General features: G+C 48.5%; 1 protein-coding gene across 3 annotated transcripts in view; it reads left to right on the top strand.

The window, feature by feature from the left end:
• HPCAL1 (hippocalcin like 1) overlaps positions 1 to 23,010 on the top strand; it is a 110,041-nt gene that overhangs the window by 69,696 nt on the left and 17,335 nt on the right. For all 3 annotated transcript variants that reach the window (XM_060186991.1, XM_060186990.1, XM_007529834.3), the window contains exon 2: positions 17,816 to 17,895. The gene's annotated coding sequence lies outside the window, so the exon portion shown is untranslated. The remainder of the gene's footprint in view (positions 1 to 17,815; positions 17,896 to 23,010) is intronic.

Genomic DNA, 23,010 nt, shown 5'->3' with positions numbered 1-23,010 from the left:
CCTGAGTTCAAGTCCTTGGCCCCCATCTGCAGGGGGGAATGGTTCATGAACAGTGGAGCAGTGTTGCAGGTGTATCTTTCTCTCTCCTTCCACTTTCCCCTAGTTCCCCACCCTATGGACTAACTTTTGACTGTCCCAGAGTTTAGCTACTGATAGCTCGCAGTTACCTGCCATCCTTTCTCAAATCGTGGTCAACTGACAGTGTTTATATATGCTCTGTATTCTGTATTCTTAAGTGAAGTAGCTAGAGTCAAGAAAAGGCTCCGAGGAAGTTAGTGGAAAGATGGCACATGACACTGTGCTGTGTCAACACCATCCGTTCTCACTTGTCTCTGAGCTAGCCTGCATGTATGTGGGCCCACAAGACCAGCATCTGTACCAACCGCCAGTCATCCAGGATTGTGAGTTGCTGAGCCAGCTCCCAGAGGTGCTGACTTCCGGGCCTGTGGCTTCCTGTCATCCTGACATCAAAGGGCAGAGCAGCCTAGGTCCTTTTAGGGTGACTTGCTTAGTCCCAGGGCTGTCCAGGGGGTGTGTGATGTAGCAAGACCCCGAGGATGGCTTGGGCTATCTGAATGCTCTGACATTTTCCAGATGCCTCTACAGCTGCCTTGCCCAATGCCAGGAAAGGGAGGAAGGGTTATCTCAAGTTTGGGGTGTATTTTGGAAGGCTGTTTTGAAGGGAGGTCTGGGCCTAATTCACATGAACAGTTAACATTTCCATGGCCAGAATGATTTGGCTGCAGCTGTCATTTTTACCCCAAAACAGGGTGCTGCTTAGCTGAGACCTGGAGAATGGGTGAGTCTGTGTCCCATGGTAGAGATGTATACCCTTGGAAATGTCTGTGGTCTGGTTGCCTGTGTGAAATGCTCACTGTAAAAGAAGCAGAAAAGGAGAAAGCCAATGTAAGTCACAATCCTACAATTAAGAGACAGTCACAGCTGAGGCTCGGGAGGTGGCACAGTGGATAAGGCACTAGACTTTCAAGTGTGAGGTCCTGAGTTTGATCCTGGGCATCACATGTGCCAAAGTGATGTTCTGATGTGTCCTCTCTCCCCCTCCCCCCTCCTTTTCCCTCCCTTCCTCTCTTCCTCTCCCTTCTCCCTCCCTTCCTCTCTCGCTCTCTCTCTCCCTCTCTCTCCCCTTCCCCCCCTTCTATTAATAAATAAATATATCTAAGAAAGAAGGAAAGAGGAATGGAGGAAGGAAAAAATAGGAAGAAAGCATGAGATCCATAGTTTGATTCCTGGCATCGCATGTACAAGAGTGATACTCTGGTTCTCTCTCTCTCTCTCTCTCTCATTTAAAAAAACGTTGAAAGATAGTCACTGCTAATATTTAGATCCATTGTGTTTAGTCATACTTACAGAGAGGAGACAAAGAGGATCAAACTGCTTCTTCTTTTCCTGTCCCAGCCGTCCCACCCAGTGTCACATCAACCTGTTTTCCTGTGCCACTAAAAGTTTGTGCAGAGGTAATTTGGTGGCAGGTCAGGGTTTGGGCATGACTCAGCCAAGCTTTCATGCTCCATGGAAGGTGACTCTCATGTCCTCTGTGTCCGTCAGGGCAGAGTGGGAGTTGGGATCAGATGCCACCCTGTGTCCTCCCCACTGGGCCACTCTGCTTCCATTAGTCAGAAGAGTGTTCTGGTCTCCAGCATGATGTCCACCCAAGCAGATGAGTGATTCCAGACATTGGAGCGGAAGCCCACCAGAGCCACTGTACCCCCTCCACCACCACCCCCAAGCTTTGGCTCTCCTTTCTGTCTGCAGAATGCCTTTCACTGTGTGCTTCTCAGAAGGGCTGTGACAGTGAACCAAGTGTTCCCTGTGGCAGGTCTTCTGAAGGGGAGGTGCTGTTGGTGTTGGGAACAAAGTGAGTCTGAGGGAGGCCGGGACTTGAGAACCTCCTTTCTTGGTGGACCAGGGCATGCCCCCTTTTCAATTTGAGTGTAACTCAGGTAACAGTACAAAAACGCATCCCCACAGGCTCCAAGTGACAGCCCAGTGCTGAGGCTGAGACTCCACCTGCTGCGATCAGATTGGCTGTGGGTGCCACTGCAGCAGCTGATCAAATTCCCAAGTCTTCTCGGGCTGAGTGGTCACAGTGTGCAAGCACCCACAGCAAGGTGTAGGAAGCTCTTCCTTGCTCGGTCCATGCAGGCCAGGCTGTGGGGCTGTGGACATGCTCCTGGGAGCTGGCTGTGCATTCAGAGGACGGAAGATGGGTTCCCTCCCTCCCCGTCTGCCTGGGGGGCCAGGCCTCACTCACAAAGACTTTGCATGGTTTTACTATTTATTTACTCATTCATTTTTCCTTATTTGCTATAACAGAGATCATTTGAGAGGGGACAAGGAGATAGAAAGGGAGAGGGACAGAGAGATACCTGAAGTACTTGCTTTGCCACTTGTGAAGCTTCCCCCCGAAGGTGAGCATTGGGGTTTCTGTTAATGCTGTCTGTGTATTTCTGTTTCCTCATTTAGTGTGGTTTGTTGTTGTGCCAGCAGGAGGCGCTGTGGCGAAGGTGTTCAATTTCCTTGTTTGTATATCTTGGTAGGGGAGGGACCTGGCCAGCTCTGAGACATTGATGTCATTAACGTGTGTCCCTGCTGCTGTCCAGCCTCTGTGGGGCAACAGCAATGGAGACTCAAGAAATCATAGTTGTAAACTGGTGAGTTTGTAGGGGATTTTCTTCCTTTTTTTTAATATAATAGTCTTTTTGTTGCTCAAATTCAGACCTGCAAGTGGTGTGTCTCAGCCACAGATCTAATTTGGTCTTTAGTCCCAGGAATCGCTCCCTTGCTTCTTTTCTGTCCACGAGCCACACGTGCCTGTTCTCACCTGTGGCTTCGTGAGTTTTTGAAGAGATCCTGGTTGTATTTTGTTGAGGTTTCAGGTGGTTTTTGGTGCGTTACCTAGTTGATCAGAGAAACCCAAACACGGCTGCTTCCGCTCCACAGCCACGCCTCTGGAAGTCCCCCCTCTGCAGGTAGGGAACTGGGGCTTGAACCCAGGCCCTTGAGCATGGTACCTTGTACACTTAGCCAACCAGGTGCACTATCTCCCAGCTCTCTGCACAATTTTAGTGGTACAGGTGCCTGGCCCACTGAAAAGGTACGTGGGTTGAGGGCTGTGCAGCTCCGGGGCGGTTTCCCCTTTGCCGCAGTCACTTTGCAAAGGAGAAAAAGAAAACAAAGAGGAAAATGCTACTCCCTGTCAGGACATGCACCCAGTTTGCTTGGCCTGGGGACTCTGGGTACCTGAGCTCTGGGGGGCGGCCTTTGAGGTGGTCTCTGGGCACAACACCCTGCTTCTTCTGCCTGCCTTCTTGATATGCTGTAAGGCCCAGAGTGTTTGTGCTGCTGTCGTGGGCAGGGCGGATGGGTGTTTGCTAGCTTCTCCCAGCCAGGCCAGCGCTACTAAGCAAGCCTCTGGGCACCTGGCCAGAGACCTCCCCAGCTAAGCCTCCCAGGTCGCTTTCAAAGGAGAGCTGGGGTACTGATTCTCCCCAGAATTCTGTCAGTGGAGTACCTGGCCCTCTCTTCCTCATTTGGTGGCATCCTTGCAAAGCTGCTTCCTATATTCCCAGTCTCAACTCACTTCTTCTCTCTGTCTCTGACTTTCATTCATCCTCCAGGTCTCTGTAGATGTCACCTCCTCTAAGAAGCCTTCCCAGATTGCTAAATAGGACTCCAGACTTCTCCTTGGCCCCCCCCCCCATCTTGCATTCACCTGCCTTATGGCATGTGTCACTTTGACCCCGACTCTCCTGGAACACTTAGGTGAGCTCCTTGAAGGCAGGACCTGCTCTTGTTTCCTCCTGTGCCCATCAATTCCTGGACAGTGCCTGGCACATAGCAGTAGCTGAGCTATGTATTGTGAATGAGTGAATAAATTCATAACCGAGAACTCAGTTGGAGCTCAAGGATCAGCCCCTCAAATGTGGACATAAGTGTGTGTGTGGGGGAGAGGTCTCAGTTGGCTTAGGTTCACAAGCATGAGGTCCCGAGTTCGGTACCAGCATTGCATGTGCTGGAATAATACTCTGGTTCTCTGTGTCTCTCTCATTAATAAATAAATACATATTAAAAATAAATAGGGAGTCAGGTGGTAGCGCAGTGGGTTAAGCTTACATGGCGCAAAGTGCAAGGACCAGCATAAGGATCTCGATTCGAGCCCCCGGCTCCCCACCTGCAGGGGTGTCGCTTCACAGGCAGTGAAGCAGGTCTGCAGGTGTCTATCTTTCTCTCCCCTTCTCTGTCTTCCCCTCCTTTCTCCATTTTTCTCTGTCCTATCTAACAACGATGACATCAACAACAACAACAGTAATAACTACAACAACAATGAAAAACAACAAGGGCAACAAAAGGGAAAATAAATATAAAATTTTTTTTTAAAAGTAAATAAATAAATAAATAAGTAAATAGACTAGGTGACTGCATGGGCACAGATCCACTTCTCCGGCCTGCTCTTGCCTCGCTCTGCTCTCCCCCGCAACCATGTCTGACAAACCCGATATGGCTGAGATTGAGAAACTCAGTAAGTTGAAATTGAAGAAGACAGAAACGCAAGAGAAAAACCCCCTGCCTTTAAAAGAAACGACTGAACAGGAAAAGTATAGCTGGTGATTCTTCATGAGGCAAGCGTCGCCAATATGCACACTGTACATTCCACAAGCAGTACCTTCTAATTTTGCTTCTTTTAGCTGTTTAACTTTTTAAGATGCAAAGGGGTTGAATCAGGTTTAAAACTGTGCTGCCTCTTTTCACATCCAAGAACTACTGGCAACCATGGCCGAGACTGCCTCTCCCACCCTTTGGCTGGCAGGGAAGGGGAAGAACTTGCATGTTAATAGAGGAGGAAGCTGGGTGGGAGATAGTGATATCTAGAGTCAAAATCCAGTTGGTCTGCAGTGGCCTGCAGGCTATAAAATGCAGTAAAGAGGAGTCGGGCTGTAGCACAGTGGGTGAAGCGCACCTGACATGAAGCGCAAGGATCAGAGTGAGGATCCCAGTTCGAGCCCCTGGCTCCCCACCTGTAGGGGAGTCGCTTCACAGGTGGTGAAGCAGATCTGCAGGTGTCTGTTTTTCTCTCCCCATCTCTTTCCCTCCTCTCTCCATTTCTCTGTGTCCTATCTACCAATGATGACATCAGTAACAACAATAATAACTACAACAACAATAAAAAAAATAAGGACAACAAAAGGGAAAACAAAGAAATATGAAAAATTTAAATAAAAAAATGCAGTAACATCAGAGTACCATTTTTTTATTCAGTGATTTTAATTATTAGAATGCACAATTTTTAATATGCAAATAAAGGGTTTTTTTTTTAAAGGAAATATAGTTTTTTAATTTTATTTTAATTTTAGTTTTGAGAGAGAGACAGAGACAGAGAAACACCAGAGCACTGCTCAGCTCTGGCTTACGGTGGTGCAGGGGATTGAACCTGGGACTTTGGAGCCTCAGGCATGAGAGTCTCTTTGCATAACCATTATGCTATCTACCCCTGACCCAAATAAAAAGTTTTAAGACCTAAATAAATAAATAGGCTTGATAAAGAGCATAATAGTCATACTAACATACTTCTATGCTTGAGGCACCAAGGTCTCAGGTTCAATCCCCAGCACCACCATAAGCCAGAGCTGAGCAGTGCTCTCGCCTCCATCTCTGTCTCAGTCTCTGTCTCTGTATTTCCCTTTGTGTCTCTCTCTTTCACTTAAAAAACAAAACAAAAACTGTGAGGCCCTGAGTTTAATCCCACAGCGCATGTGCTAGAGTGATGCTCTGGTTCTCTATAAATCTTAGAGAGAAGGCAGGGGAGCAGGGGTCACTGTTTATACAGGGCAGAGGTCACCCCCTGGGGCATATAAGCAGAATGGAGGCCAGGCAGCCTGCCTCCTGCCTGTTGTCTGAAGTGGCCAGTTGACCCTGTGGTTTGCACAGCTGGGAGGTACGTGTGACTGACCAATCTTGACCCAAGCCAAGAGCCACCTGTGGGCTCCTTAGAGGCTCCCTTAAGAACCCAGTGGTTTCCTGGGCACAGGCAGGAGTCAGCCAGAGTCCTGGCCAGAAGTCTCTCTCCCCACACTGTGACTCCCCACGCCTCCTCCCTTCTCAGAGCTGTTTCTTCATGGGCAGAATGAAGTGACAAAGTGGATGTGACACTCTCTAGACTGTCATCCACACTGTCATGTGGGGGTCATCTCACCCCCCCTCACAGTGTGGCATTGGAGGAGTGGGGAACACATGCTAGACTGCAGTCAGCTTGTCTTTCCTCTGAGTAACCCAGGCTTTGTTGACACCCCCTGAAAAATCCTGTCAGCCAGCCAGTCGGGTTCTCTGATGGAACATTCCAGAAAAGACCCCACCCAGTAATTATCATAAATGAGGCTCAAAAGGAAAAGGCCACATGGAAAATGCCATGAGAGAGCCGTGAGAGCGGCTTCCCTGAAGCTTTTGTCACATAGATCAGAGACCATGGTGTTGCCCCTTGCTCCTGCAAAGGACGAAGGATGATTGTGAAGCCTGTGTATGTCTGCTGTCACTGCCCAGTATGGTCACCAAGGCTGCATGTCTCCCTGGTTCCTGCCCCGTTGTACAGCAGGCCCTGGACTCTTCCTGAACACTTGAAGCTCAGCTTCCTAGAGCCCCACCCTGCTCTAGAGACGACATTGTACAAGACTTCCTAGAGCACTGGGTGTCCCCAGCTGCCGCTCACCTCCAGGTGCCTGGGGTGCTTCCTCCCCCTCCTGAGAGAGAGAGAGAGAGAGAGAGAAGACCAGCACATCAGTCTGGTACATGCAATGCCAGAGACTGAATATTGGGAAATCAGGGCTGGAGTCCGGTCAGCACCCTTCTTACCACTTTGCTGCTAGGTTCTGCAGCAGCCAAAAGGTAACCCCAAGAGAGGACCAGCTGGGGGGATGTATCCACTCCCAGGGTCTCACTCTCAGTGCTGTGGGCATTTGTGGCTGCAGGATTATTGGAGCTGTGATGGGGTTCTGTGCAGTGGAAGATGTTTAGCTGCCTTCTTGGCTTTACCCTATTAGACGGTGGCTTATAACTCCCCCCACACCCAGTTATAATAACCAAAAGTGTTTCCAGACGCTTCTTAATGTCCCTAAGGGAAAACTGCTTTCAGTTGAGAACCATGGAGTTATGTCTGCGCGCGTGCGCACGCACACATACACACACACACACACACACACACACACACACACACACACACACACTTTTTAGCTGGCAGGTCTGGATCAGCAAGTTTGCTCTAAGGCCAGACTCAACTTCCTGCTATTTGCCCCGCCCTTACAAATGTTTCCTGCCATAGGCAGACAGCTGAGCAACTGCACCTTCACCCAGAGTGGGGAGGTGGGGGACCTCAACTAGAGGGCCTTTTCTTGTCAAATGAAACACTTTTTTAAAAAAAAATTCATTTATTTATTTATTCCCCTTTTTGTTGCCTGTGTTGTTTTATTGTTGTTGTTGGATAGGACAGAGAGAAATGCAGAGAGGAAGGGAAGACAGAGTGGGGGAGAGAAAGATAGACACCTGGAGAATTGGGCGGTAGCGCAGCGGGTTAAGCGCATGTGGCGCAAAGTGCAAGGACTGGCATAAGGATCTCAGTTCAAGCCCCCGTTCCCCACCTGCAGGGGAGTCGCTTCACAGGCGGTGAAGCAGGTCTGCAGGTGTCTCTCTTTCTCTCCCCCTCTGTCTTCCCCTCCTCTCTCCATTTCTCTCTGTCCTATCCAACAACGACTACATCAACAATAATAACTACAACAATAAAAACAACAAGAGCAACAAAAAGGAAATAAATATTTTTAAAAATTTAAAAAAGAAAGATATATTTTTAAAAATTATTTATTTCCTTTTGTTGCTCTTGTTGTTTTATTGTTGTAGTTATTGTTGTTGTTGGATAGGGCAGAGAGAAATGGAGAGAGGAGGGGAAGACAGAGAGGGGGAGAGAAAGAGAGACACCTGCAGACCTGCTTCACCGCCTGTGAAGCGACTCCCCTGCAGGTGAGGAGACTGGGGCTCAATCCAGCATCCTAAATAAAATACTTTTTAAATACTTTATTATTTATTGGGTAGAGACAGAGAAATAGAGAGGAAAGTAGGAAATAGGAGAGAGAGAGAGAGAGAGAGAGAGAGAGACATCTGCAGCACTGCTTTACCACTTGTAAAGCTTCCTTCCCCCTTGTAGGTGGTTAGTGTGGCCTTGAACCCAAGCTCCTGAGCATGGTAATAGAAGCACTCAACCAGGTGCACCGCCACCCTGACCCTAAACTGCATTTAAAAATTATTATTATTATTTTACCAGAGCACTGCTCAGCTCTGGCTTACAGCGGTGTGGGGGACTGAACCTAGAATTTTTGGAGCCTCAAGCATGAGTCTCTTTTTGTAACCATTAGGCTATCTCCCCTGCCCCCCCTTCTGTTATAAGACTTATATTGATTGATTACATCTAAGAGTGAGAAAAGGAAGCCAGAGCACCACTCTGGTCCATGCAGTGTCGGGATTGAGCCGGGGAACCTCGGTCTTGCAAGTCTAGTGCTCTGCCAGTCAAGCCCATTTCCCCATCCACCAAGATAAACCGTTCTGCTCCTGTGGCAGGGAGGGGGGAGGCTGAGAGTCTGCAGGTGCTATCTGTTCATAAGACCCTCGTGGGAAGATGCGGACAGGAGGACAAGGCCCCCTGTGTCCAGGCTTGAGAGGGAAACTTCTACAAAGAGTCTAGGTTGCTTGTATGGTGGGGTTCCTGGCTTCTCCTCCCTGTGACTCTATCAGGCTGTAACGGATAGAGGACCAAGTCCCAGCACACGGTGACTGGGGCTCCCAATTCCTATCAGGCTGAGCCCTGGAAGCTGTCTGGGGAGTGGGCCAGCAGGTGTCCCTGGCTGGAAGGCTGGGTGCTGGAGGGGGAGACTCAGAGGCGGCAGGTGAAAGGCAGTTCCTTGGAACCTATCTTGGGAGCTAGCTTGCTCTGCCAGGAGCCCCCCCACAGCTCCCCATGAACCCCCAGGCCTGGCTGGCCGGCTTTGATTTACTACTGGTGGTCTACGAAGATATCTACATGGCCTGAAAGCGGAATCCAGTGTCTGCTCGACTGAGCAGTGGCACCAATAGGATACACCCACCCCTTGGGGTGTTTGCGCCAGGCAGACGGCTGCAGCAGGGACCTGGGGCTGCTCATTCCTGAGAATGAATAATTGATTTGTGTTTTCTGAAGGCTTAGGCCTTCATCACAGCAATGGCAACTCTGCTGGCTGCTGGCTGTGGCTTCAGCAGAGGCCCTGCTGTGGTCCCTAGGGCTCTGCATGTCCCTGTCCCTGCTGTTGGGGTACAGGCTGCATTTGGGGAAGCCCGGATCTCCTCAGCCATGGGCACACTCCTTCCTCTGTGTCTGTGGAGAAATGTACATGACATTTACAGCCAACAGCCACAAGTGGTCACTGCAGTCATGAGAAAACCCCGTTGTCACAAGTACCCAAGCCCAGACTGCTCCCCCGCCCCAAGCCTGCCACAAGTCTCCATGCCGCCATCATGTCTTCCCAGGCTGCCCGGCCACATCCCTCCATGTCTGCAGCTCAAGAGGCCGCTGTGGCTCCCTAGAGCTGATAGAAACTTGAGCTCCAGTTTGGAAAGCCCTCCACAGTCTGGCCAAGCTATTTCTCTGTAGCCTCATGTTATCATTCCTTCCTCTGAGCTGCCTGCTCAGTGAATCATTTTGCTGAACTTTGCTAGTCGGCCCTTTGGCCTGGGAGGTGGTGCGATAGATAAAGCACTGGATTCTCAAGCATGAGGTCCTGGTGGGATATCCAGTGTCGCTGATGCCCAAGGGATGCTCTGGTTCTCTCCCTCTTCATCATCGTCCTCTTCCTTCTTTCAAATAAATAGATAATTCAAAAGAAAGAAAAGGGGCTGTGTGGTGGTACTTCTGGTTGAATGCATTTATTACCGAGTGCAAGGACCCAAATTTGAGCCCCCACCCTCCACATGCAGGGATGGGGGGGGGGCTTCACAGATGGTTAAGCAGGTCTGCAGGTGTCTCTTTCTCCTCCCAACCTTTCCTCTCAATTTCTCTCTATCCTGTCTAATAAAGAAAGAGGAGAAGGAGGAGGAGGAAGAAGAGGAGGAGATGGGAAAATGGAAGGGGACGAGGGAGAAGAAAGGAAAAATAAAAAATGGCTGTCAGTGGATTTGCCATGCAGGCACTGAGCCCTAGCAATTAACTCTGGTAGCAATAACTAACTAAATAAAATAAAAATAAATAGAGGTGGAGAGCTAAAGAGACTTTCCTGCCTGAGGTTCCATGGTCCCAGGTTCAATCCCCTGCACCACCAGAACTGAGCAGTACTCTGTTAAAAAAAAAAAAAGAAAAAAGCAGGGTGGGGGTATAGCATAATGGTTATGCAAAGAGGCTTTCATGCCTGAGGCTCTCAAGTCCCAGGTTCAGTCCCCCACACTGCCATAAGCCAGAGCTGAGCAGTGCTCTGGTAAAAAAAAAAAAAAAAAAGAGTCTATATATGTGTGTGTGTGTGTGTGTGTGTGTGTGTGTGTGTGTGTAAAATAAAGAAAGAAAAATGGAATTGGGGAAATAGCACAATGGTTAGTATGCAAAAAGACTTTCATGCCTGAGGCACTAAAGGTCCCAAGTTCTGTCCCCAGCATCACTATAAGCAAGAGCTGAACAGTGCTCTGGTAAAAAATAAATAAATAAATAAATAAATAAATAAATAAATAAATAAATAAATAAGTAAAACAGTAATTTAAAAATCTGATACAAGAAAAGACTTTCAAGGCTGGATGGTCGTTCAGTGCACATATTACCATGCATGGGCTTTTCCCTCTCAATCTCTTTCTGTTCTGTCAAATTAAATAAAGATTAAAAAAAGACAAGACTTTCAGGCCAGAGGTCTGAGGTCCCAGGCTCAGCCCATGACACCACTGTAAGCAGTCTGGTGGTCTTGTTTGCCTTTGGTTCCCCAGTACAGTCACATGTCAATTCATGGCAACGGTCAGCGATGCACCAAATACATAGTGGTGACCCCAGTGAGGCCACCATCCTCCTGGGTGTGCAGTGAACACTACCATCTGGGTTGTATAAGTGCGGCCATGACATTCCCAGAGAAGAGCATGCCTAGCAACACGTTTTCTCAGGCTAAATCCCTGTCATTAAGTGACATGCAAGCATGCATTCTAGGGTTGATCCCAGGCCAGCCCTCATCCCTGGGGGTATCTGAAGGCCACCATCCCACTCCACCTTTGGTGTTGGGCTGCCGGAGACCTTGCCTTTATGGAGAGTGAACGTTGACTGCGTAAGGAATGCCCCTGTGGAAGTATTCTGCAGACAACTGCCCCTACTGCCTGGGGCCCACAGTGGAATTAGTCACCGGAAGCCTCGGTCCCCTCAGTCCCAACACCATCCATCTCTGACTCCAGGCCCCACTGCATTTTATTCCCTGCAGGGCCTTTGCTTCCTCATTAAGTTGGATTTCAGAATATTAAAACACTCTGTCATCTCCTGGGTGGGCATCCACTTTGGTGTGAGTGGGCAGGAGAGCCCTATTAGGGTTCCTGCAGTCTCAGGGGTGGGGGCCAGTATGTGTGGAGCTGCCCAAGGAAGACACTGTCCTGGCTGCCTTTCCCAAGGACAGGCCTTAAGTAAGGATGGTGTGCCTGTTAGATTAGGAACATTAGAGCAGAGCTGGGCTCCTCTCCTAAAACTGTGACTTGTTAGGGTTAAGGTGACATGGAGCCCTGGGGTGACAACCTGGGTCATTTCAGAAGCTGAGTTGACAGGCCCTTCAAATCTACAGGTCAGACCTAGTACATTTTTCTGATGGAGGATGGCCCCCACTCCTTGTGGGCTGGATTATCCCCAGGAGTACAAAGGGGCCCCCAGAGCTTATGTGACTGCCCACCCTTGGCATCTGGTACACACTGGGGCTGCAGTCTCCCTAATGTAGGATGTGTGCGTGGGGGTGTCCCTACACTTCCCACTGCAGGCACTCATCATGTGTGTGGTGCGCGTGATAAGGTGGGAATCTCCAAGGACATTTTGCATTTCAGTCCGTGCCTCCAGATGTGAGGTCCCCATGTTCTCGTGGTCAGCTGGGGTGACAGATTAACTGAGACCTTGTGCACCGCAGTGACTTTCCCAGCATGCCCTATGCTTTGTCCCCTTGCTCTGTGTCCTTTGACCCTATTCATGGTCATTCTTTTCTCTGGAGTGGGGGGTGGAGAGAGAGAGAGAGAAAGAGAGAGAGAGAGAGAGAAGGGCATTGGCTTGGGAGTTGGGTGGTAGCACAGTGGGTTAAGCATACGTGGAGCGAAGCACAGGACCAGTGTAAGGACCCAGTTCGAGCCCCCAGCTCCCCACCTGCAGGCAGTGAAGCAGGTCTGCAGGTGTCTATCTTTCTCTCCCCCTCTCTGTCTTCCCCTCCTCTCTCCATTTCTCTCTGTCCTGCCCAACAACAACAGCAATAATAACAATAAAGAACAGCAAGGGCAACAAAAGGGAAATTAAATAAATTAATACTAAATAAATTTTTTAAAAAAGAAGGACATTGGCTTAAGAGACTTAGATCTCTTCTTTAGTAGCTACATGGCAACTGAATTCACATCCCATACAGAGCACCCCATAAGTGTAGAGCACAAGGTGATTTTAATATGTTTACACACCTGTGCAGCTATCACTAGTCAACTTTGGAATTTTTCCACTACCCCAGGAAGAATCCTCCTCCCCCCACACCTTTCTCCTCCTCTCTCATAAATCAATCAATCAATCTAATGGTTTGAGAACCCCGGATCCCCACCTGCAGGGGAGTCGCTTCACAGGCGGTGAAGCAGGTCTGCAGGTGTCTATCTTTCTCTCCTCCTCTCTGTCTTCCCCTCCTCTCTCCATTTCTCTCTGGCCTATCCAACAATGACGACATCAAGAACAGCAATAACTACAACAACAATAAAAAAAAAAGGGGGGGCAACAAAAGGGAAAGTAAATAAATAAATAAATCTAAAAGAAGGGGAAAAAAAAAAAAAAGAAAGGGCTAGGTGGTGGTACATCTTTGTGTGCGCATAATACCTACCACACACGGGGACCTGAGTTTGAGCTCTTGTATCCCATTGGCAGGGGAGGAGCTTTACAAATGTTAATTAAGCAGGTCTGTGAGTGTCTCTTTCTCTCTCCTTCTCTATCTCCCTCCACCCTCTCAAATTTCTCTCTGTCCTATTTGATAAAGTAGAGAAGAAGGAAGAGGAGGAAGAAGCAAGGAAAAAATGGCCACCAGGAGCCATGGATTCATTGTGCAGACATTGAGCCCCAGCAATAACTGGTGGCAATAAAAAATAAATAAATAAAATAACTAACTCAGCACTAAGAATAGATCTACCTTTTGTCTTTACAGAGTTCCTATGCTAGACATTCTATGCAAGGGAATCATACAATACTTGTCTTTAGTAACCGATTTCCTTGGCTTACCATGTTTTCAGGGTTCATCTGTGTTGCAGCATGCGTCAGTTACAGCTTTTCTTCAGATGATGGGATAGTATTATGGTGGGTGAATGCACCACATCTGTATGGCCATTCATTGGTCATGAGACATTAGGGTTGCTTCTACTTTGGGGCTAGTATGAATAATGTTGCTGTGAACACTGTATTCCTGTCTTTTTATATAGACACATGTCTTCATTGTCTCTTAGGTTCTTATCTAGGGGTAGAGTTTCTAGGTTACATAACAACTGTATGTTTATTTGAGGGCCTGTCAGATTTCTTCCAACATGGTAGCAACATTCTGTGTTCCCAACAGCAGCATCTGAGTCTCCTGATTTCTCCAAATCTTTGCCGAACCTTGGAATCATCTGGTTTTTGGTTTTTTTAATTCTAGAAATCTAAATGAGTGTGAAAGGTTTCCAATTTGCCTTTCTCTTTATTTTAAATTACATACACACATATGTATTTATTTGTGATTAGATAAAGACAGAGAAATTGAGAGGAGAGGAGGAGATAGAGAGGGAAAGAGACAGAGAGACACCTGCAACCCTGCTTCTCACCACTCATGAAGCTATCCCCCTGCAGGTGGGGACTAGGGGCATGAACTTGGACCCTTGCACACTGTAATATGTGCAATTAACCAGGTGCGCCACTGCCTGCCCACCCCCCATTTTCCTTTCTCTAATCAATGATGCTGAGCCCTTTCTTATGTGCTTATTGACTCCTTCTAGAACTGTCTATTCAAATCCTCTATTTTTAAATTGGGCTTTGGGGCTTTCTATTGTTGAATTACAAGGGTTCCCTGTATATTCTCAGTTCACACACATGGCAAGGTACATGCCCTGCCTGGTGAATTATCTCTCCAGCCCCCAGGGTGCCTAGTTCTTCTTAAATTAGTTTGGGCAGTGCATGTCTTCCTTGTTGATTTAACTTCTTAAAAGTGTGCTTTCAGGGCACTTTCTGCTCATTCAGCCATAGTTGACATTGAATTCTTTCTGCATGCCAAACAGTTTTTATGTGTTTAGCTCACTTAATCTTTACAAGAACTTGATAAACTGGGTAGTACCAGTGCCATCTCCATCTTACAAATATATGGAAGCAGAAGCAGAGAGAAGGTAAAAACTGGGTCAGCCACACAGCTAGGATATAGCAGAGCTGGGCTTCAAACCCAGGCAGTCTAGCCACACAACCCTTTATGCTCTCCCCTCTCTTCTTCTGGTGTCTCAAGAAGATCTGTCTTAGGAACTGGGAATACAGAGATACACCCAACCTGGTCACTCCCCAGAGAATCCAAAGCTAAGAGAGTCAAGAAGGGCCCCAGGGAGAAAGTGGCATGTGAAGTCAGCCTTAAAAGATGGCTCCAGAGCAGGAGCACATTAGGGGCGGGGGGGAGTTGCTTCCAGATGGCTTGGATAGCCCCCACCCCACCCCCATGTAGTTGGTCTGCAGGAGAGGTAGCAGTATGGCTATTTGTAAGACAACCACTAGACAGAAATCTGGAGCAACCAGACATAACTCACCATAATTATTTCTGCATCATGACTTCTGCTACTTGACTCTGTCTGGAGCGACTGTCATCTTTATCTGTCACAGCCAAGCTGGTGGCCGGGGATCCCCTGTGGCTTCATCATAGAGCCAGGAGGAAATTTGCAGATGAAGTTTAATGGCTTGTCCTGGGGTCTGGAGCCTTTAGGTTCTGGAGTGACAGGCCCTCCCTCCTCTTGCTAAGAAGCCTAGTGTCAGAGCTGGGGATTCACACCACCATACCGTCACAAATAAGGAAACTGAGGTGAGGGTTCATGGGTCTACTCAGCATCAGGGGCCACCTGGGACCAGAGCTTCTTCCCTGCTTCTCCCACCTCCTGTCACTTTCTCTGTGGAAACGTGTGTCTTGGACTGTGGTAGGAGGCATGCCTGACTGGCAGTGGCTTTTCCTGTCTCGCAGTTGGTCCCTGAACATGTTGGTCATGCAGTGCTGCCCCCTGGAGGCTGGAAGTGGTAACTGGACAGTGGACTGCAGTTCCCCAATGCATTGTATCTGGAGGGATGGTTTCTCAGAGAGGAATATAAGCAGGTGGGGGCCACCTACTTCAGTGTGGACACCCCCCCACTCCCACACAACATTTGACCCAAGGGGTCTTGCTCACTGCATTCCCAAGCTTCCTGGAGGCCCCAACAGCTACTGAGGGTACCTGTGAAGAGTGAACATGGGTGTGGGGCTTCCCACATAGACTGATTCTGTTTGCTCCCCTACAAACTGGAGGTGAGAATGGGTTTCCCCATCAGGGCCATTGGGAGGGTGGATGGTACTCATGCACAGCTTTCAACACATTCTGCTGCTGGTTCTGTTAATGGTTTGCCCAGAGGGTCCTCAACTGTGACTGGGCCATGATTCCCCTGAGTGTCAAAACCCAGTTCAGGCCAGGGAGATTTCATGATGGTTATGCAAACAACTTTCATGTCAGAGGCTCCCAGGTTCAATCCTCAGTACCTCTACAAACCAGAGGTGAGTAAAACCCTGGTTAAAACAAAACAAAGCAAAATAAGCAAACAAAAATCACTGGGGATTCAAAGACCCAGTTTCACGCTCCTGGTCATTTTACAGAAGCCCCTGCAGGGGGAAAGTTTCACAAGTGGTGGGGGCTGTGCTACAGTGTCTCTCCTCTCTGTCTCTGTCTCTTTCTTTGCTTCTCACCTATCTTGAGGGGATAAAAATAGCCATCAAGAATGGTGGAGTCATGCAGGCACTGAGCCCCAATGATAACTCTGGTGGCAAACACACATGTGCATTGTGTGCGCACACACACACAGGATGATGTGATCACAGAGGATTTTCAGAACTATGAAACTACTTTGCATGATATGTGCATCTGTGTGGACCCATTAATCATACCCAGTGTCTCCTTTGTGCCCACTATTGTCACATGCAGAAGGGCAGAGGGTGTGTGGGAACCACTGTCCTTTCTGCTCGATGTTACCGCCAGCGTAATCCACTCTAAAAATAAAGCCTATTGAAAACACAGAACATATGGGGTGCTCCCAGGAGGCACGGTGACCTCCCAGCATACCTTTCAGGTGGCACGACACACAGCTCTCCCGCTCCAGGTGCTGAATTCTTGCAGCAAGTCTGACTGATAGGATTGTGTCGTTGCCATATGCAGTTCTATATTGGGGAAAGGGGAGAATTGTGACTCGGAGTGAAATAAGCTATGTTCCAATTATATCCATGTGATATGCTGTGGGCCCATTCATTTGCCAATCACAGATCAGTTATTGAGCACCTGCTGTGTACAGGCTCCGGGCCAGACAGCAGCGGCACAGGGTGAAGGCGACACTCCTGTTTTTAAGGAGTTCCCAAGCAGCTTGGGGACTGTAGGGTGGGGGGCAGCCCTTGGCTCTTCAGGAGCAAGGGAGGTGATATAGTGAATGAAGTGTTGGATTCTCAAGCATGAGGTCCTGAGTTTGATTCCTGGCATTGCTTATGCCAGAGTGACGGCCTTACTCTTTGTTGTAAATAAATAAATAAATCAGGATCAGCAAGAGTGCAACTCGGGTTCGAGCCCGATCCCCACTGCATTGAAGGAAACTTTGGTGCTGTAGTCTCTGTCCCTCTCTGCCTCTCTGTCTCTATTAAAAAATGATAACTTAAAAAAAATCTTTAGGGGGAGTCAGGCGGTAGTGCAGCGGGTTAAGCGCAGGTGGCACAAAGCACAAGACCGGCATAAGGATCCCGGTTCGAACCCCGGCTCCCCACCTGCAGGGGAGTCGCTTCACAGGCGGTGAAGCAGGTCTGCAGGTGTCTATCTTTCTCTCCCCCTCTCTGTCTTCCCCTCCTCTCTCCATTTCTGTGTGGCCTATCCAACAACAATGACATCAATAACAACAACAACAATAACTACAAGAATAAAACAAAGGCAACAAAAGGGAATAATCAAATAAATATTTAAAAAAAAATCATTGGGACAGGGCTGTGGTGCACCCAGTAGAGCACACTTATAACAGTGCACAAGGACCTGGGTTCAAGCCCCTGGCCTCTACCTGTAGGAATAAACACAAGTGCCTCCTCTCTCAATTTTTCTCTGTCCCTATCCAAAATAAAGAAATAAAGTATTAGATAAGTAGATCTTAGGAAAAGGATAAAAGAAAAATTAGGGGTCATGACTGGGGCCCTCCTGTGACTTGGGTTTTCTTTCTGTACTTAACCAGTTCACCCTCCCCTCCCCCCACCCCCATTCCCTACCTCCAGCCCCCTAGTAGAAAGAAACTGCTGGAGAGAAAGACAGAGCCATATTCTGACTCCCTGTTGCCCCTCTTTTTCAGGGCATGGTCTAGCAGCCCCTCAAGGAACCAGCCCAGGAGCCTCTGAGCCATCTTCTGCTTCTGCCTCCAACTGACTTTGGGTAAGTTACCTGCGGTGGGATGGGGGGTGGGGGGGTGGCTGGAGGGGCATCTGTCCCCCTCTGAGGCTCTGCTCCTGTGCACGGAGTGAGGAAGGAGGAGTGAGGAAGAGCAGGCTGGGCGGCAGCCCATGAGTCAGGGCTGGACCCTGAGGCTCGGAGAGAAGAGAGCCCTCTCAGAGGCCACATGGCCCCGCTTCCCCTAAATCAGGCAAGTCTTTCTGGCAAATCGTGTGATGTTGGGTGCTTCCGCTGTAAATGTGACCAGTGAGGGGATCTGGATTTCAGAGAAACAAAGGACAGAATCTTGAAAATGACACAGAAAGGGGTGACAGAGCCAGACCTGACATCACTGTTTCTCTCTCTCTCTCTCTCTCTCACACACACACACACACACACCACCTCAGAAAGAGACTGTCCATTTGCTTTTTTTTTTTTTCTTACCAAAGCATTGCTCAGCTCTGGCTGATAGTGCTACTGGGGACTGAACTTGGGACCTCAGTACCGTAGGCACGAAAGTCATTTTTTAATATATATTTTATTTATTTATTAATGAGAAAGACAGGAAGAAAGAAAGAACCAGACATCACTCTGATACATGTACTGCTGAGGATTGAACTCAGGACCTTATGCCCAAGAGTCCAGTGCCCTATATCCCCTGGTCCACCGCCTGGACCACCGAAAGGCATTTGGTATAACCATTGTGCTATCTCCCCAGCCCACCATTGGTTGGTTTTATGTGTGTACTTATTTTGTTTTCTTTTCTTTGCTCTCAAGATTATCAATGGGGCTCAATGCCTACAAAACTCCACCACTCCCAGCAGCCATATTTCCCCCTGGATGAGTGCATGAGAGACAGAGATAGAGAGGGTGAGAGAGACATGAGAGAAGGAAAGACACTGCAGCCGTGCCTGTGAAGCTTCTCCCCTGCAGGCTCTCCCACGTGATGGCCTGGGGCTCAGACCTGGATTCTTATCCATTACAGTGTGTGTGCTCTCCGGGAGAGTGCTGGCCCAGCCTCATAAAAGAGAAACAGCTACCTGTGGAGGGTCTATGGTCAGGCTCTTCCTGCTTCCAGCCCTCACCCTCTTCACTCTGGGACCCTCTCCTGGGCAAACAAACTCTCCTTCATCTTTCAGACTAGTGCTCCCCCACGTCTTCTTCCTCCCTTGAGGTCCCCTCCAAAGTTTACTCCTCCATGCCACTCTCTACTCACAGAAGTCAGAATCCCCCTAGTCCTGCCACCCCCACCCCTACCAACCCACCCTCCGTGCTCAGTTGTGTCCCTTACTCTCTGCCCTTCAATCCTACTTGGTTCCTTGGCCAACCTGTAGTCCACATTCCTCGCTGCCCTCCTGTACCCCGGACCCCACAAGCTGCCTCCTGTGGGACTCCATGGTGTTACTCAAACGCAAAGCAATCAGCCAACCCCTAAGTCTGTTTAACCCTGAACCTCCCAACCCCATCTCGAGCCACTGGGTACAAAGGAGGTTGTAGCAAAAGGAGAGAATTAAAAAAAAAATTAATATTTATTTATTCCCCTCCCCTTTTTTTTTTGACCAGTAATCACTTTTATTTTTCCTGTACAAAAACTTACGTCGTGACCACAGCTGGAGCCTGGGTACTCTGCACGGAGACTCTTGGTTTGTTGTTGTAATTATTATTGATGTTGTTGTTGTTGGATAGGACAGAGAGAAATGGAGAGAGGAGGGGAAGACAGTGGGGAGGAGAGAAAGAAAGATACCTGCAGACCGGCTTCACCGCTTATGAAGCGACTCCCCTGCAGGTGGGGAGCCAGGGCTCTCGAACCAGGATCCTTATGCCAGTCCTTGCTCTTTGTACCTCATGCGCTTAACCTGTTGCGCCGGACTCCCAGGAGAGAAGTTTTAATACCTGAATGAGCTGTGCAGACGTCAACCTTCTCCCAGCCATTGCCCTCTGCCTTTCCCGCTGCTGCCCAGCCTGTGTGTTGAGCTCAGGGCCTCATTACTTGGAAGCTTCTCTGACCCCAGGGCTGAGCTGCCCACTTGAGCTGTCTGCCTGTGGTCCTCTGGCCGCACTCTCCGGAGACCTGTGTGACTCTTATCACCCTGCCTGTTCCCAACAGAAAGTGCTCCCACCCCAGGGGCTGAGAACCCAGCCAGCTCTGCCATGGCGCCTGTTGCTCCTCTTGAGCTGAGCGCCCCATTCTGTGCTCGAGGGAACAGCCAGGTGGGGAAACAGCCTCTGACCTTGGACTTGAGCCTCCAGGTCAGCATGGGTCACTTGGCCTCCTGGTAATCCCCATCCAGGACAGGGTTAATCAAACCTCCTTCTCTTCAGTGACTGCAAGACTCAAGCTCAGAATGATTTGGAGGGGTCATAGTTCAGTGGGTAGAGTACCTGTCTTACCATGTGTGAGGCCCTGGATTTGATGCTGGCACCATGGATAGCACCCTTGGGTGGCTCCCTGGCTGTGTGGGTGGTGGAGTTGGGTGTGGATGTTTCTCCCTCTCTTTCTCTGGAAGAGGTTAGATTACCAGGGTCATGGAGATATGGGGCTCAAGGAGATTACCAGGGTCAAGGAGAAGGACCAGCTGAGCCTCTGCCCTGGGCCGTGGGCTGGCAGCCCCCCAAGTGTAGCTTCATCTGTGGCTCCCCACAGGTGGGCCTCCCTGGAGTGGCCGACCCAGTGGAAACAGCCCTAGTTTTGAGGCAGGGCACCAGGAAAGGGGAAATCCTGCCTGTGTTGTAAGTTGAGGGCTATTTCTGGAGTGACTGGAGATGACTTCGCAGTGTCATTTCCTGTGAGTGTCCTCTTCGAGTGGCAACTGCAGGAGCAGATCCTGCATGGCGGGTGTTGTGAACACACACACTACACACCACACACCACACACACACACACACACACACACACACCCCGCGCATGCATATGTGTGCTCACATGCACCACAGGTAGGCATAACATGGCCAGGCGTCTCATTTACTGTGGAGCCAGTGAAGGGACAGGGGCTGTTGCCCTGCCCATCAGCACCCCAAGCATCTACCCCCCAGTTGGTTTCTGTGTGAGGTACTATCTGTGCACCCCCAGAGTATAAAAGCCAGCGTGTGATGAGGAGATGAAGGACAGAGGTAAATGAAGGGTGTTCATCTTCCAGTCAGTCTTTACTTGGTGCCCAGTGGGTGGGATGGAAAGGAAGGAGGCTCTGGAATGAATGAATGAATGAATGAATGAATTAATTAATTAATTAATTAATTAATTAGCGAGCAAATGATGTTCACAGAGCTCCTAGCTTGTTGACACCCGGGGTTCACCGCAGCCGGGTCTGGGCCCTGCTCTCACTTCCCACAACACATGTCAAGGATTTCACATTTTCTGCCCAGAATACTCCTTGAATATTCTTGGACTTGGCAGACCCCACCAACTGCAAATGTATAGCACTGGAGGAAGCGTCAGGACTGTGGCGCTTTCTTTCTCCTCCCTCCATCTCTGTCTCTCTTTTTGACTTGGAAGTGAAGCCCCCGCAGTGACAGAAAAAAAAATCACTGGAAACACGTATAACTCGTGTTTGCCCTGTGGGTTGTTCATGCCCCAAGGTCTAAGGCTGGCTCTTCCGCTGAACTTAGAGACGATCCTCTTCAGAACATCTCCCATGGAAAATTCCAAGACGGGAGAGGGAGGTAGCTCTCAAGGGCACAAGGGCAGCACTCCTGGGCTGTAGACCCTCTGGGAACTGAGTGTTTGAGTAGTGGGCTCATGTGGGAAGAGCTTGCTCCTCTCCCTCCTCTATGCCCCTCTTCCTGTCTTCAGTTACCTGAGTCCTGCCTGGAATAAAAGCTGTGGGCTGAGCGGTTGTGGGCTTGGTCCTTGCCTCCCTGGGTCAGCAGGACTCAGCTGGAGGCTCCTGAGGAAAGAAAGGGTCTGGTCCCTGACCTGAAAGCTGGATTTAAAAAAAAATATTTATTTATTTATCTTCCCTTTTGTTGCCCTTGTTTTTTTTTTATTGTTGTTGTTGATGATGATGATGTCATTGTTGGGTAGGACAGAGAGAAATGGAGAGAGGAGGGGAAGACAGAGAAGGGGAGAGAAAGATAAATACCTGCAGACCTGCTTCACCACCTGTGAAGCGCCTCCCCTGCAGGTGGGGAGCCAGAGGGCTCAAACTGGGATCCTTACACCGGTCCTTGTGATTCACACCATGTGCACTTAACCCGCTGAGCTACCACCCGACTTCCGAAAGCAGGATTTTAAAAAAAGATTTATTTATTAATGAGAGAGTGGGTGCCTTCCATCAAACTAGTAACCTCAAGCTTGGGAGTCCAGTGCTTTATCCAGTGTGTCATTTTGCCCAGCCACTGAAAGCTGAAATCATTTTTTTTTTTTTCGGTTCCAGATAAATGATTGTAGTTTTTGTTCCGTTCTCTTAAAGAAGCTTGGTGGAACTTTGATGAGTATCGCGTTAAATTTGTATATGGCTCTGGGGAGAATATTCATTTTGATGATATTTTATTTTTCCAATCCATGAGCATGGACTGTCTTCCCATTTCTTGGTATCATTTTCTATTTCCTTGAGTAGTGACTCATAGTTTTCAGTATACAAGTCTTTCACTTCTTTGGTCAGCTTTATTGCTCGGTATTTTATTGATTTTGCTGCAACAGTGAATGGGAATGATTTCTGGATGTCTTCTTCAGATTTGGTGTTTGCATAGAGAAATGCCACTGATTTTTGTACATTGATTTTGTAGCCTGACACCTTGCTATATTGCCTAATAATTTCCAGTAATTTTTTTTGCTGGATTCTTTAGGTTTTTCTATGTATACTATCATATCATCTGCAAATAGTGAGAGTTTAACTTCTTCCCTTCCAATCTGTATTCCTTTGATTTCTTTTTCTTGCCTGATATCTATGGCAAGAACTTCCAATACTATGTTGAAGAGTAACGGTGACAGTGGACAGCCCTGTCTAGTCCCCAATCTGAGGGGAATGCTGAAAGCTGACATCTTTTCTTTTTCTTTTTCTTTTAAATTGAGATTCCCTTCATTTTTTACTGTTGTCCCAGGATTCCTCTTTGCCAGCATGCCACCTTCTGTCTCATGTCAGGTGGTTCTTTTTTTTTTTTTTTTTTTTAAGAATTTAT

Source organism: Erinaceus europaeus, chromosome 3 (genome assembly GCF_950295315.1).
Source record: "Erinaceus europaeus chromosome 3, mEriEur2.1, whole genome shotgun sequence".
Taxonomy (NCBI): Eukaryota; Metazoa; Chordata; class Mammalia; order Eulipotyphla; family Erinaceidae; genus Erinaceus; species Erinaceus europaeus.
The sequence above is the reverse complement of the archived record's forward strand: the minus strand, read 5'-3'. Positions and strand labels throughout refer to the sequence as shown.